Source organism: Maylandia zebra, linkage group LG15 (assembly GCF_041146795.1).
Source record: "Maylandia zebra isolate NMK-2024a linkage group LG15, Mzebra_GT3a, whole genome shotgun sequence".
In the NCBI taxonomy this organism is placed as follows: Eukaryota; Metazoa; Chordata; class Actinopteri; order Cichliformes; family Cichlidae; genus Maylandia; species Maylandia zebra.
Genome location: NC_135181.1, coordinates 28,623,273 through 28,635,616, shown reverse-complemented (window position 1 = coordinate 28,635,616; position 12,344 = coordinate 28,623,273).

Below are 12,344 nucleotides of genomic sequence, written 5' to 3'. Positions count from 1 at the left end.
CTCACTGTTACATGCATTTGAATGGGAAACTCGCCTGAAACAAAGTATAGGTTTTCATTATGTGAATAATTTTAAAATCTTAGCTCAAACGGCTGCAAAACCTGTTTGCCCAGCACGGGGATATTGAGTTCTATAAGATAAAGCCATAAACATGTGTTTCTGAGTCTTCTATCAAAAGTTACAGCGATTTATATGAAGTTGTACAAAAATGCTTTCTTTCGCCAAGACAATGCGTTTCTCACTGTTACATGCATTTGAATGGGAAACTCGCCTGAAACAAAGTATAGGTTTTCATTATGTGAATAATTTTAAAATCTTAGCTCAAACGGCTGCAAAACCTGTTTGCCCAGCACGGGGATATTGAGTTCTATAAGATAAAGCCATAAACATGTGTTTCTGAGTCTTCTATCAAAAGTTACAGCGATTTATATGAAGTTGTACGAAAACGCTTTCTTTCGCCAAGACAATGCGTTTCTCACTGTTACATGCATTTGAATGGGAAACTCGCCTGAAACAAAGTATAGGTTTTCATTATGTGAATAATTTTAAAATCTTAGCTCAAACGGCTGCAAAACCTGTTTGCCCAGCACGGGGATATTGAGTTCTATAAGATAAAGCCATAAACATGTGTTTCTGAGTCTTCTATCAAAAGTTACAGCGATTTATATGAAGTTGTACGAAAACGCTTTCTTTCGCCAAGACAATGCGTTTCTCACTGTTACATGCATTTGAATGGGAAACTCGCCTGAAACAAAGTATAGGTTTTCATTATGTGAATAATTTTAAAATCTTAGCTCAAACGGCTGCAAAACCTGTTTGCCCAGCACGGGGATATTGAGTTCTATAAGATAAAGCCATAAACATGTGTTTCTGAGTCTTCTATCAAAAGTTACAGCGATTTATATGAAGTTGTACGAAAATGCTTTCTTTCGCCAAGACAGTGTGTTTCTCACTGTTACATGCATTTGAATGGGAAACTCGCCTGAAACAAAGTATAGGTTTTCATTATGTGAATAATTTTAAAATCTTAGCTCAAACGGCTGCAAAACCTGTTTGCCCAGCACGGGGATATTGAGTTCTATAAGATAAAGCCATAAACATGTGTTTCTGAGTCTTCTATCAAAAGTTACAGCGATTTATATGAAGTTGTACAAAAATGCTTTCTTTCGCCAAGACAATGCGTTTCTCACTGTTACATGCATTTGAATGGGAAACTCGCCTGAAACAAAGTATAGGTTTTCATTATGTGAATAATTTTAAAATCTTAGCTCAAACGGCTGCAAAACCTGTTTGCCCAGCACGGGGATATTGAGTTCTATAAGATAAAGCCATAAACATGTGTTTCTGAGTCTTCTATCAAAAGTTACAGCGATTTATATGAAGTTGTACAAAAATGCTTTCTTTCGCCAAGACAATGCGTTTCTCACTGTTACATGCATTTGAATGGGAAACTCGCCTGAAACAAAGTATAGGTTTTCATTATGTGAATAATTTTAAAATCTTAGCTCAAACGGCTGCAAAACCTGTTTGCCCAGCACGGGGATATTGAGTTCTATAAGATAAAGCCATAAACATGTGTTTCTGAGTCTTCTATCAAAAGTTACAGCGATTTATATGAAGTTGTACAAAAACGCTTTATTTCGCCAAGACAATGCGTTTCTCACTGTTACATGCATTTGAATGGGAAACTCGCCTGAAACAAAGTATAGGTTTTCATTATGTGAATAATTTTAAAATCTTAGCTCAAACGGCTGCAAAACCTGTTTGCCCAGCACGGGGATATTGAGTTCTATAAGATAAAGCCATAAACATGTGTTTCTGAGTCTTCTATCAAAAGTTACAGCGATTTATATGAAGTTGTACGAAAACGCTTTATTTCGCCAAGACAATGCGTTTCTCACTGTTACATGCATTTGAATGGGAAACTCGCCTGAAACAAAGTATAGGTTTTCATTATGTGAATAATTTTAAAATCTTAGCTCAAACGGCTGCAAAACCTGTTTGCCCAGCACGGGGATATTGAGTTCTATAAGATAAAGCCATAAACATGTGTTTCTGAGTCTTCTATCAAAAGTTACAGCGATTTATATGAAGTTGTACGAAAACGCTTTCTTTCGCCAAGACAATGCGTTTCTCACTGTTACATGCATTTGAATGGGAAACTCGCCTGAAACAAAGTATAGGTTTTCATTATGTGAATAATTTTAAAATCTTAGCTCAAACGGCTGCAAAACCTGTTTGCCCAGCACGGGGATATTGAGTTCTATAAGATAAAGCCATAAACATGTGTTTCTGAGTCTTCTATCAAAAGTTACAGCGATTTATATGAAGTTGTACGAAAATGCTTTCTTTCGCCAAGACAGTGTGTTTCTCACTGTTACATGCATTTGAATGGGAAACTCGCCTGAAACAAAGTATAGGTTTTCATTATGTGAATAATTTTAAAATCTTAGCTCAAACGGCTGCAAAACCTGTTTGCCCAGCACGGGGATATTGAGTTCTATAAGATAAAGCCATAAACATGTGTTTCTGAGTCTTCTATCAAAAGTTACAGCGATTTATATGAAGTTGTACAAAAATGCTTTCTTTCGCCAAGACAATGCGTTTCTCACTGTTACATGCATTTGAATGGGAAACTCGCCTGAAACAAAGTATAGGTTTTCATTATGTGAATAATTTTAAAATCTTAGCTCAAACGGCTGCAAAACCTGTTTGCCCAGCACGGGGATATTGAGTTCTATAAGATAAAGCCATAAACATGTGTTTCTGAGTCTTCTATCAAAAGTTACAGCGATTTATATGAAGTTGTACAAAAACGCTTTATTTCGCCAAGACAATGCGTTTCTCACTGTTACATGCATTTGAATGGGAAACTCGCCTGAAACAAAGTATAGGTTTTCATTATGTGAATAATTTTAAAATCTTAGCTCAAACGGCTGCAAAACCTGTTTGCCCAGCACGGGGATATTGAGTTCTATAAGATAAAGCCATAAACATGTGTTTCTGAGTCTTCTATCAAAAGTTACAGCGATTTATATGAAGTTGTACGAAAACGCTTTATTTCGCCAAGACAATGCGTTTCTCACTGTTACATGCATTTGAATGGGAAACTCGCCTGAAACAAAGTATAGGTTTTCATTATGTGAATAATTTTAAAATCTTAGCTCAAACGGCTGCAAAACCTGTTTGCCCAGCACGGGGATATTGAGTTCTATAAGATAAAGCCATAAACATGTGTTTCTGAGTCTTCTATCAAAAGTTACAGCGATTTATATGAAGTTGTACGAAAACGCTTTCTTTCGCCAAGACAATGCGTTTCTCACTGTTACATGCATTTGAATGGGAAACTCGCCTGAAACAAAGTATAGGTTTTCATTATGTGAATAATTTTAAAATCTTAGCTCAAACGGCTGCAAAACCTGTTTGCCCAGCACGGGGATATTGAGTTCTATAAGATAAAGCCATAAACATGTGTTTCTGAGTCTTCTATCAAAAGTTACAGCGATTTATATGAAGTTGTACGAAAACGCTTTCTTTCGCCAAGACAATGCGTTTCTCACTGTTACATGCATTTGAATGGGAAACTCGCCTGAAACAAAGTATAGGTTTTCATTATGTGAATAATTTTAAAATCTTAGCTCAAACGGCTGCAAAACCTGTTTGCCCAGCACGGGGATATTGAGTTCTATAAGATAAAGCCATAAACATGTGTTTCTGAGTCTTCTATCAAAAGTTACAGCGATTTATATGAAGTTGTACGAAAACGCTTTATTTCGCCAAGACAATGCGTTTCTCACTGTTACATGCATTTGAATGGGAAACTCGCCTGAAACAAAGTATAGGTTTTCATTATGTGAATAATTTTAAAATCTTAGCTCAAACGGCTGCAAAACCTGTTTGCCCAGCACGGGGATATTGAGTTCTATAAGATAAAGCCATAAACATGTGTTTCTGAGTCTTCTATCAAAAGTTACAGCGATTTATATGAAGTTGTACAAAAACGCTTTATTTCGCCAAGACAATGCGTTTCTCACTGTTACATGCATTTGAATGGGAAACTCGCCTGAAACAAAGTATAGGTTTTCATTATGTGAATAATTTTAAAATCTTAGCTCAAACGGCTGCAAAACCTGTTTGCCCAGCACGGGGATATTGAGTTCTATAAGATAAAGCCATAAACATGTGTTTCTGAGTCTTCTATCAAAAGTTACAGCGATTTATATGAAGTTGTACGAAAACGCTTTATTTCGCCAAGACAATGCGTTTCTCACTGTTACATGCATTTGAATGGGAAACTCGCCTGAAACAAAGTATAGGTTTTCATTATGTGAATAATTTTAAAATCTTAGCTCAAACGGCTGCAAAACCTGTTTGCCCAGCACGGGGATATTGAGTTCTATAAGATAAAGCCATAAACATGTGTTTCTGAGTCTTCTATCAAAAGTTACAGCGATTTATATGAAGTTGTACGAAAACGCTTTCTTTCGCCAAGACAATGCGTTTCTCACTGTTACATGCATTTGAATGGGAAACTCGCCTGAAACAAAGTATAGGTTTTCATTATGTGAATAATTTTAAAATCTTAGCTCAAACGGCTGCAAAACCTGTTTGCCCAGCACGGGGATATTGAGTTCTATAAGATAAAGCCATAAACATGTGTTTCTGAGTCTTCTATCAAAAGTTACAGCGATTTATATGAAGTTGTACGAAAACGCTTTCTTTCGCCAAGACAATGCGTTTCTCACTGTTACATGCATTTGAATGGGAAACTCGCCTGAAACAAAGTATAGGTTTTCATTATGTGAATAATTTTAAAATCTTAGCTCAAACGGCTGCAAAACCTGTTTGCCCAGCACGGGGATATTGAGTTCTATAAGATAAAGCCATAAACATGTGTTTCTGAGTCTTCTATCAAAAGTTACAGCGATTTATATGAAGTTGTACAAAAATGCTTTCTTTCGCCAAGACAATGCGTTTCTCACTGTTACATGCATTTGAATGGGAAACTCGCCTGAAACAAAGTATAGGTTTTCATTATGTGAATAATTTTAAAATCTTAGCTCAAACGGCTGCAAAACCTGTTTGCCCAGCACGGGGATATTGAGTTCTATAAGATAAAGCCATAAACATGTGTTTCTGAGTCTTCTATCAAAAGTTACAGCGATTTATATGAAGTTGTACGAAAACGCTTTCTTTCGCCAAGACAATGCGTTTCTCACTGTTACATGCATTTGAATGGGAAACTCGCCTGAAACAAAGTATAGGTTTTCATTATGTGAATAATTTTAAAATCTTAGCTCAAACGGCTGCAAAACCTGTTTGCCCAGCACGGGGATATTGAGTTCTATAAGATAAAGCCATAAACATGTGTTTCTGAGTCTTCTATCAAAAGTTACAGCGATTTATATGAAGTTGTACGAAAACGCTTTATTTCGCCAAGACAATGCGTTTCTCACTGTTACATGCATTTGAATGGGAAACTCGCCTGAAACAAAGTATAGGTTTTCATTATGTGAATAATTTTAAAATCTTAGCTCAAACGGCTGCAAAACCTGTTTGCCCAGCACGGGGATATTGAGTTCTATAAGATAAAGCCATAAACATGTGTTTCTGAGTCTTCTATCAAAAGTTACAGCGATTTATATGAAGTTGTACGAAAACGCTTTATTTCGCCAAGACAATGCGTTTCTCACTGTTACATGCATTTGAATGGGAAACTCGCCTGAAACAAAGTATAGGTTTTCATTATGTGAATAATTTTAAAATCTTAGCTCAAACGGCTGCAAAACCTGTTTGCCCAGCACGGGGATATTGAGTTCTATAAGATAAAGCCATAAACATGTGTTTCTGAGTCTTCTATCAAAAGTTACAGCGATTTATATGAAGTTGTTCAAAAACGCTTTATTTCGCCAAGACAATGCGTTTCTCACTGTTACATGCATTTGAATGGGAAACTCGCCTGAAACAAAGTATAGGTTTTCATTATGTGAATAATTTTAAAATCTTAGCTCAAACGGCTGCAAAACCTGTTTGCCCAGCACGGGGATATTGAGTTCTATAAGATAAAGCCATAAACATGTTTGTCTGAGTCTTCTATCAAAAGTTACAGCGATTTATATGAAGTTGTACGAAAATGCTTTCTTTCGCCAAGACAGTGTGTTTCTCACTGTTACATGCATTTGAATGGGAAACTCGCCTGAAACAAAGTATAGGTTTTCATTATGTGAATAATTTTAAAATCTTAGCTCAAACGGCTGCAAAACCTGTTTGCCCAGCACGGGGATATTGAGTTCTATAAGATAAAGCCATAAACATGTGTTTCTGAGTCTTCTATCAAAAGTTACAGCGATTTATATGAAGTTGTACGAAAACGCTTTATTTCGCCAAGACAATGCGTTTCTCACTGTTACATGCATTTGAATGGGAAACTCGCCTGAAACAAAGTATAGGTTTTCATTATGTGAATAATTTTAAAATCTTAGCTCAAACGGCTGCAAAACCTGTTTGCCCAGCACGGGGATATTGAGTTCTATAAGCTAAAGCCATAAACATGTGTTTCTGAGTCTTCTATCAAAAGTTACAGCGATTTATATGAAGTTGTACGAAAACGCTTTATTTCGCCAAGACAATGCGTTTCTCACTGTTACATGCATTTGAATGGGAAACTCGCCTGAAACAAAGTATAGGTTTTCATTATGTGAATAATTTTAAAATCTTAGCTCAAACGGCTGCAAAACCTGTTTGCCCAGCACGGGGATATTGAGTTCTATAAGATAAAGCCATAAACATGTGCTTCTGAGTCTTCTATCAAATGTTACAGCGATTTATATGAAGTTGTTCAAAAACGCTTTATTTCGCCAAGACAATGCGTTTCTCACTGTTACATGCATTTGAATGGGAAACTCGCCTGAAACAAAGTATAGGTTTTCATTATGTGAATAATTTTAAAATCTTAGCTCAAACGGCTGCAAAACCTGTTTGCCCAGCACGGGGATATTGAGTTCTATAAGATAAAGCCATAAACATGTGTTTCTGAGTCTTCTATCAAAAGTTACAGCGATTTATATGAAGTTGTACGAAAACGCTTTATTTCGCCAAGACAATGCGTTTCTCACTGTTACATGCATTTGAATGGGAAACTCGCCTGAAACAAAGTATAGGTTTTCATTATGTGAATAATTTTAAAATCTTAGCTCAAACGGCTGCAAAACCTGTTTGCCCAGCACGGGGATATTGAGTTCTATAAGATAAAGCCATAAACATGTGTTTCTGAGTCTTCTATCAAATGTTACAGCGATTTATATGAAGTTGTTCAAAAACGCTTTATTTCGCCAAGACAATGCGTTTCTCACTGTTACATGCATTTGAATGGGAAACTCGCCTGAAACAAAGTATAGGTTTTCATTATGTGAATAATTTTAAAATCTTAGCTCAAACGGCTGCAAAACCTGTTTGCCCAGCACGGGGATATTGAGTTCTATAAGCTAAAGCCATAAACATGTGTTTCTGAGTCTTCTATCAAAAGTTACAGCGATTTATATGAAGTTGTACGAAAACGCTTTATTTCGCCAAGACAATGCGTTTCTCACTGTTACATGCATTTGAATGGGAAACTCGCCTGAAACAAAGTATAGGTTTTCATTATGTGAATAATTTTAAAATCTTAGCTCAAACGGCTGCAAAACCTGTTTGCCCAGCACGGGGATATTGAGTTCTATAAGATAAAGCCATAAACATGTGTTTCTGAGTCTTCTATCAAATGTTACAGCGATTTATATGAAGTTGTTCAAAAACGCTTTATTTCGCCAAGACAATGCGTTTCTCACTGTTACATGCATTTGAATGGGAAACTCGCCTGAAACAAAGTATAGGTTTTCATTATGTGAATAATTTTAAAATCTTAGCTCAAACGGCTGCAAAACCTGTTTGCCCAGCACGGGGATATTGAGTTCTATAAGATAAAGCCATAAACATGTGTTTCTGAGTCTTCTATCAAAAGTTACAGCGATTTATATGAAGTTGTACGAAAACGCTTTCTTTCGCCAAGACAATGCGTTTCTCACTGTTACATGCATTTGAATGGGAAACTCGCCTGAAACAAAGTATAGGTTTTCATTATGTGAATAATTTTAAAATCTTAGCTCAAACGGCTGCAAAACCTGTTTGCCCAGCACGGGGATATTGAGTTCTATAAGCTAAAGCCATAAACATGTGTTTCTGAGTCTTCTATCAAAAGTTACAGCGATTTATATGAAGTTGTACGAAAACGCTTTATTTCGCCAAGACAATGCGTTTCTCACTGTTACATGCATTTGAATGGGAAACTCGCCTGAAACAAAGTATAGGTTTTCATTATGTGAATAATTTTAAAATCTTAGCTCAAACGGCTGCAAAACCTGTTTGCCCAGCACGGGGATATTGAGTTCTATAAGATAAAGCCATAAACATGTGTTTCTGAGTCTTCTATCAAATGTTACAGCGATTTATATGAAGTTGTTCAAAAACGCTTTATTTCGCCAAGACAATGCGTTTCTCACTGTTACATGCATTTGAATGGGAAACTCGCCTGAAACAAAGTATAGGTTTTCATTATGTGAATAATTTTAAAATCTTAGCTCAAACGGCTGCAAAACCTGTTTGCCCAGCACGGGGATATTGAGTTCTATAAGATAAAGCCATAAACATGTGTTTCTGAGTCTTCTATCAAAAGTTACAGCGATTTATATGAAGTTGTACGAAAACGCTTTATTTCGCCAAGACAATGCGTTTCTCACTGTTACATGCATTTGAATGGGAAACTCGCCTGAAACAAAGTATAGGTTTTCATTATGTGAATAATTTTAAAATCTTAGCTCAAACGGCTGCAAAACCTGTTTGCCCAGCACGGGGATATTGAGTTCTATAAGATAAAGCCATAAACATGTGTTTCTGAGTCTTCTATCAAATGTTACAGCGATTTATATGAAGTTGTTCAAAAACGCTTTATTTCGCCAAGACAATGCGTTTCTCACTGTTACATGCATTTGAATGGGAAACTCGCCTGAAACAAAGTATAGGTTTTCATTATGTGAATAATTTTAAAATCTTAGCTCAAACGGCTGCAAAACCTGTTTGCCCAGCACGGGGATATTGAGTTCTATAAGATAAAGCCATAAACATGTTTGTCTGAGTCTTCTATCAAAAGTTACAGCGATTTATATGAAGTTGTACGAAAACTGCTTTCTTTCGCCAAGACAGTGCGTTTCTCACTGTTACATGCATTTGAATGGGAAACTCGCCTGAAACAAAGTATAGGTTTTCATTATGTGAATAATTTTAAAATCTTAGCTCAAACGGCTGCAAAACCTGTTTGCCCAGCACGGGGATATTGAGTTCTATAAGCTAAAGCCATAAACATGTGTTTCTGAGTCTTCTATCAAAAGTTACAGCGATTTATATGAAGTTGTACGAAAACGCTTTATTTCGCCAAGACAATGCGTTTCTCACTGTTACATGCATTTGAATGGGAAACTCGCCTGAAACAAAGTATAGGTTTTCATTATGTGAATAATTTTAAAATCTTAGCTCAAACGGCTGCAAAACCTGTTTGCCCAGCACGGGGATATTGAGTTCTATAAGATAAAGCCATAAACATGTGTTTCTGAGTCTTCTATCAAATGTTACAGCGATTTATATGAAGTTGTTCAAAAACGCTTTATTTCGCCAAGACAATGCGTTTCTCACTGTTACATGCATTTGAATGGGAAACTCGCCTGAAACAAAGTATAGGTTTTCATTATGTGAATAATTTTAAAATCTTAGCTCAAACGGCTGCAAAACCTGTTTGCCCAGCACGGGGATATTGAGTTCTATAAGATAAAGCCATAAACATGTGTTTCTGAGTCTTCTATCAAAAGTTACAGCGATTTATATGAAGTTGTACGAAAACGCTTTCTTTCGCCAAGACAATGCGTTTCTCACTGTTACATGCATTTGAATGGGAAACTCGCCTGAAACAAAGTATAGGTTTTCATTATGTGAATAATTTTAAAATCTTAGCTCAAACGGCTGCAAAACCTGTTTGCCCAGCACGGGGATATTGAGTTCTATAAGCTAAAGCCATAAACATGTGTTTCTGAGTCTTCTATCAAAAGTTACAGCGATTTATATGAAGTTGTACGAAAACGCTTTATTTCGCCAAGACAATGCGTTTCTCACTGTTACATGCATTTGAATGGGAAACTCGCCTGAAACAAAGTATAGGTTTTCATTATGTGAATAATTTTAAAATCTTAGCTCAAACGGCTGCAAAACCTGTTTGCCCAGCACGGGGATATTGAGTTCTATAAGATAAAGCCATAAACATGTGTGTCTGAGTCTTCTATCAAAAGTTACAGCGATTTATATGAAGTTGTACGAAAACGCTTTATTTCGCCAAGACAATGCGTTTCTCACTGTTACATGCATTTGAATGGGAAACTCGCCTGAAACAAAGTATAGGTTTTCATTATGTGAATAATTTTAAAATCTTAGCTCAAACGGCTGCAAAACCTGTTTGCCCAGCACGGGGATATTGAGTTCTATAAGATAAAGCCATAAACATGTGTTTCTGAGTCTTCTATCAAAAGTTACAGCGATTTATATGAAGTTGTACGAAAACGCTTTATTTCGCCAAGACAATGCGTTTCTCACTGTTACATGCATTTGAATGGGAAACTCGCCTGAAACAAAGTATAGGTTTTCATTATGTGAATAATTTTAAAATCTTAGCTCAAACGGCTGCAAAACCTGTTTGCCCAGCACGGGGATATTGAGTTCTATAAGATAAAGCCATAAACATGTTTGTCTGAGTCTTCTATCAAAAGTTACAGCGATTTATATGAAGTTGTACAAAAATGCTTTCTTTCGCCAAGACAGTGTGTTTCTCACTGTTACATGCATTTGAATGGGAAACTCGCCTGAAACAAAGTATAGGTTTTCATTATGTGAATAATTTTAAAATCTTAGCTCAAACGGCTGCAAAACCTGTTTGCCCAGCACGGGGATATTGAGTTCTATAAGATAAAGCCATAAACATGTGTTTCTGAGTCTTCTATCAAATGTTACAGCGATTTATATGAAGTTGTACGAAAACGCTTTATTTCGCCAAGACAATGCGTTTCTCACTGTTACATGCATTTGAATGGGAAACTCGCCTGAAACAAAGTATAGGTTTTCATTATGTGAATAATTTTAAAATCTTAGCTCAAACGGCTGCAAAACCTGTTTGCCCAGCACGGGGATATTGAGTTCTATAAGATAAAGCCATAAACATGTTTGTCTGAGTCTTCTATCAAAAGTTACAGCGATTTATATGAAGTTGTACGAAAATGCTTTCTTTCGCCAAGACAGTGTGTTTCTCACTGTTACATGCATTTGAATGGGAAACTCGCCTGAAACAAAGTATAGGTTTTCATTATGTGAATAATTTTAAAATCTTAGCTCAAACGGCTGCAAAACCTGTTTGCCCAGCACGGGGATATTGAGTTCTATAAGATAAAGCCATAAACATGTGTTTCTGAGTCTTCTATCAAATGTTACAGCGATTTATATGAAGTTGTACGAAAACGCTTTATTTCGCCAAGACAATGCGTTTCTCACTGTTACATGCATTTGAATGGGAAACTCGCCTGAAACAAAGTATAGGTTTTCATTATGTGAATAATTTTAAAATCTTAGCTCAAACGGCTGCAAAACCTGTTTGCCCAGCACGGGGATATTGAGTTCTATAAGATAAAGCCATAAACATGTTTGTTCTGAGTCTTCTATCAAAAGTTACAGCGATTTATATGAAGTTGTACAAAAATGCTTTCTTTCGCCAAGACAGTGTGTTTCTCACTGTTACATGCATTTGAATGGGAAACTCGCCTGAAACAAAGTATAGGTTTTCATTATGTGAATAATTTTAAAATCTTAGCTCAAACGGCTGCAAAACCTGTTTGCCCAGCACGGGGATATTGAGTTCTATAAGATAAAGCCATAAACATGTTTGTCTGAGTCTTCTATCAAAAGTTACAGCGATTTATATGAAGTTGTACGAAAATGCTTTCTTTCGCCAAGACAGTGTGTTTCTCACTGTTACATGCATTTGAATGGGAAACTCGCCTGAAACAAAGTATAGGTTTTCATTATGTGAATAATTTTAAAATCTTAGCTCAAACGGCTGCAAAACCTGTTTGCCCAGCACGGGGATATTGAGTTCTATAAGCTAAAGCCATAAACATGTGTTTCTGAGTCTTCTATCAAAAGTTACAGCGATTTATATGAAGTTGTACGAAAACGCTTTATTTCGCCAAGACAATGCGTTTCTCACTGTTACATGCATT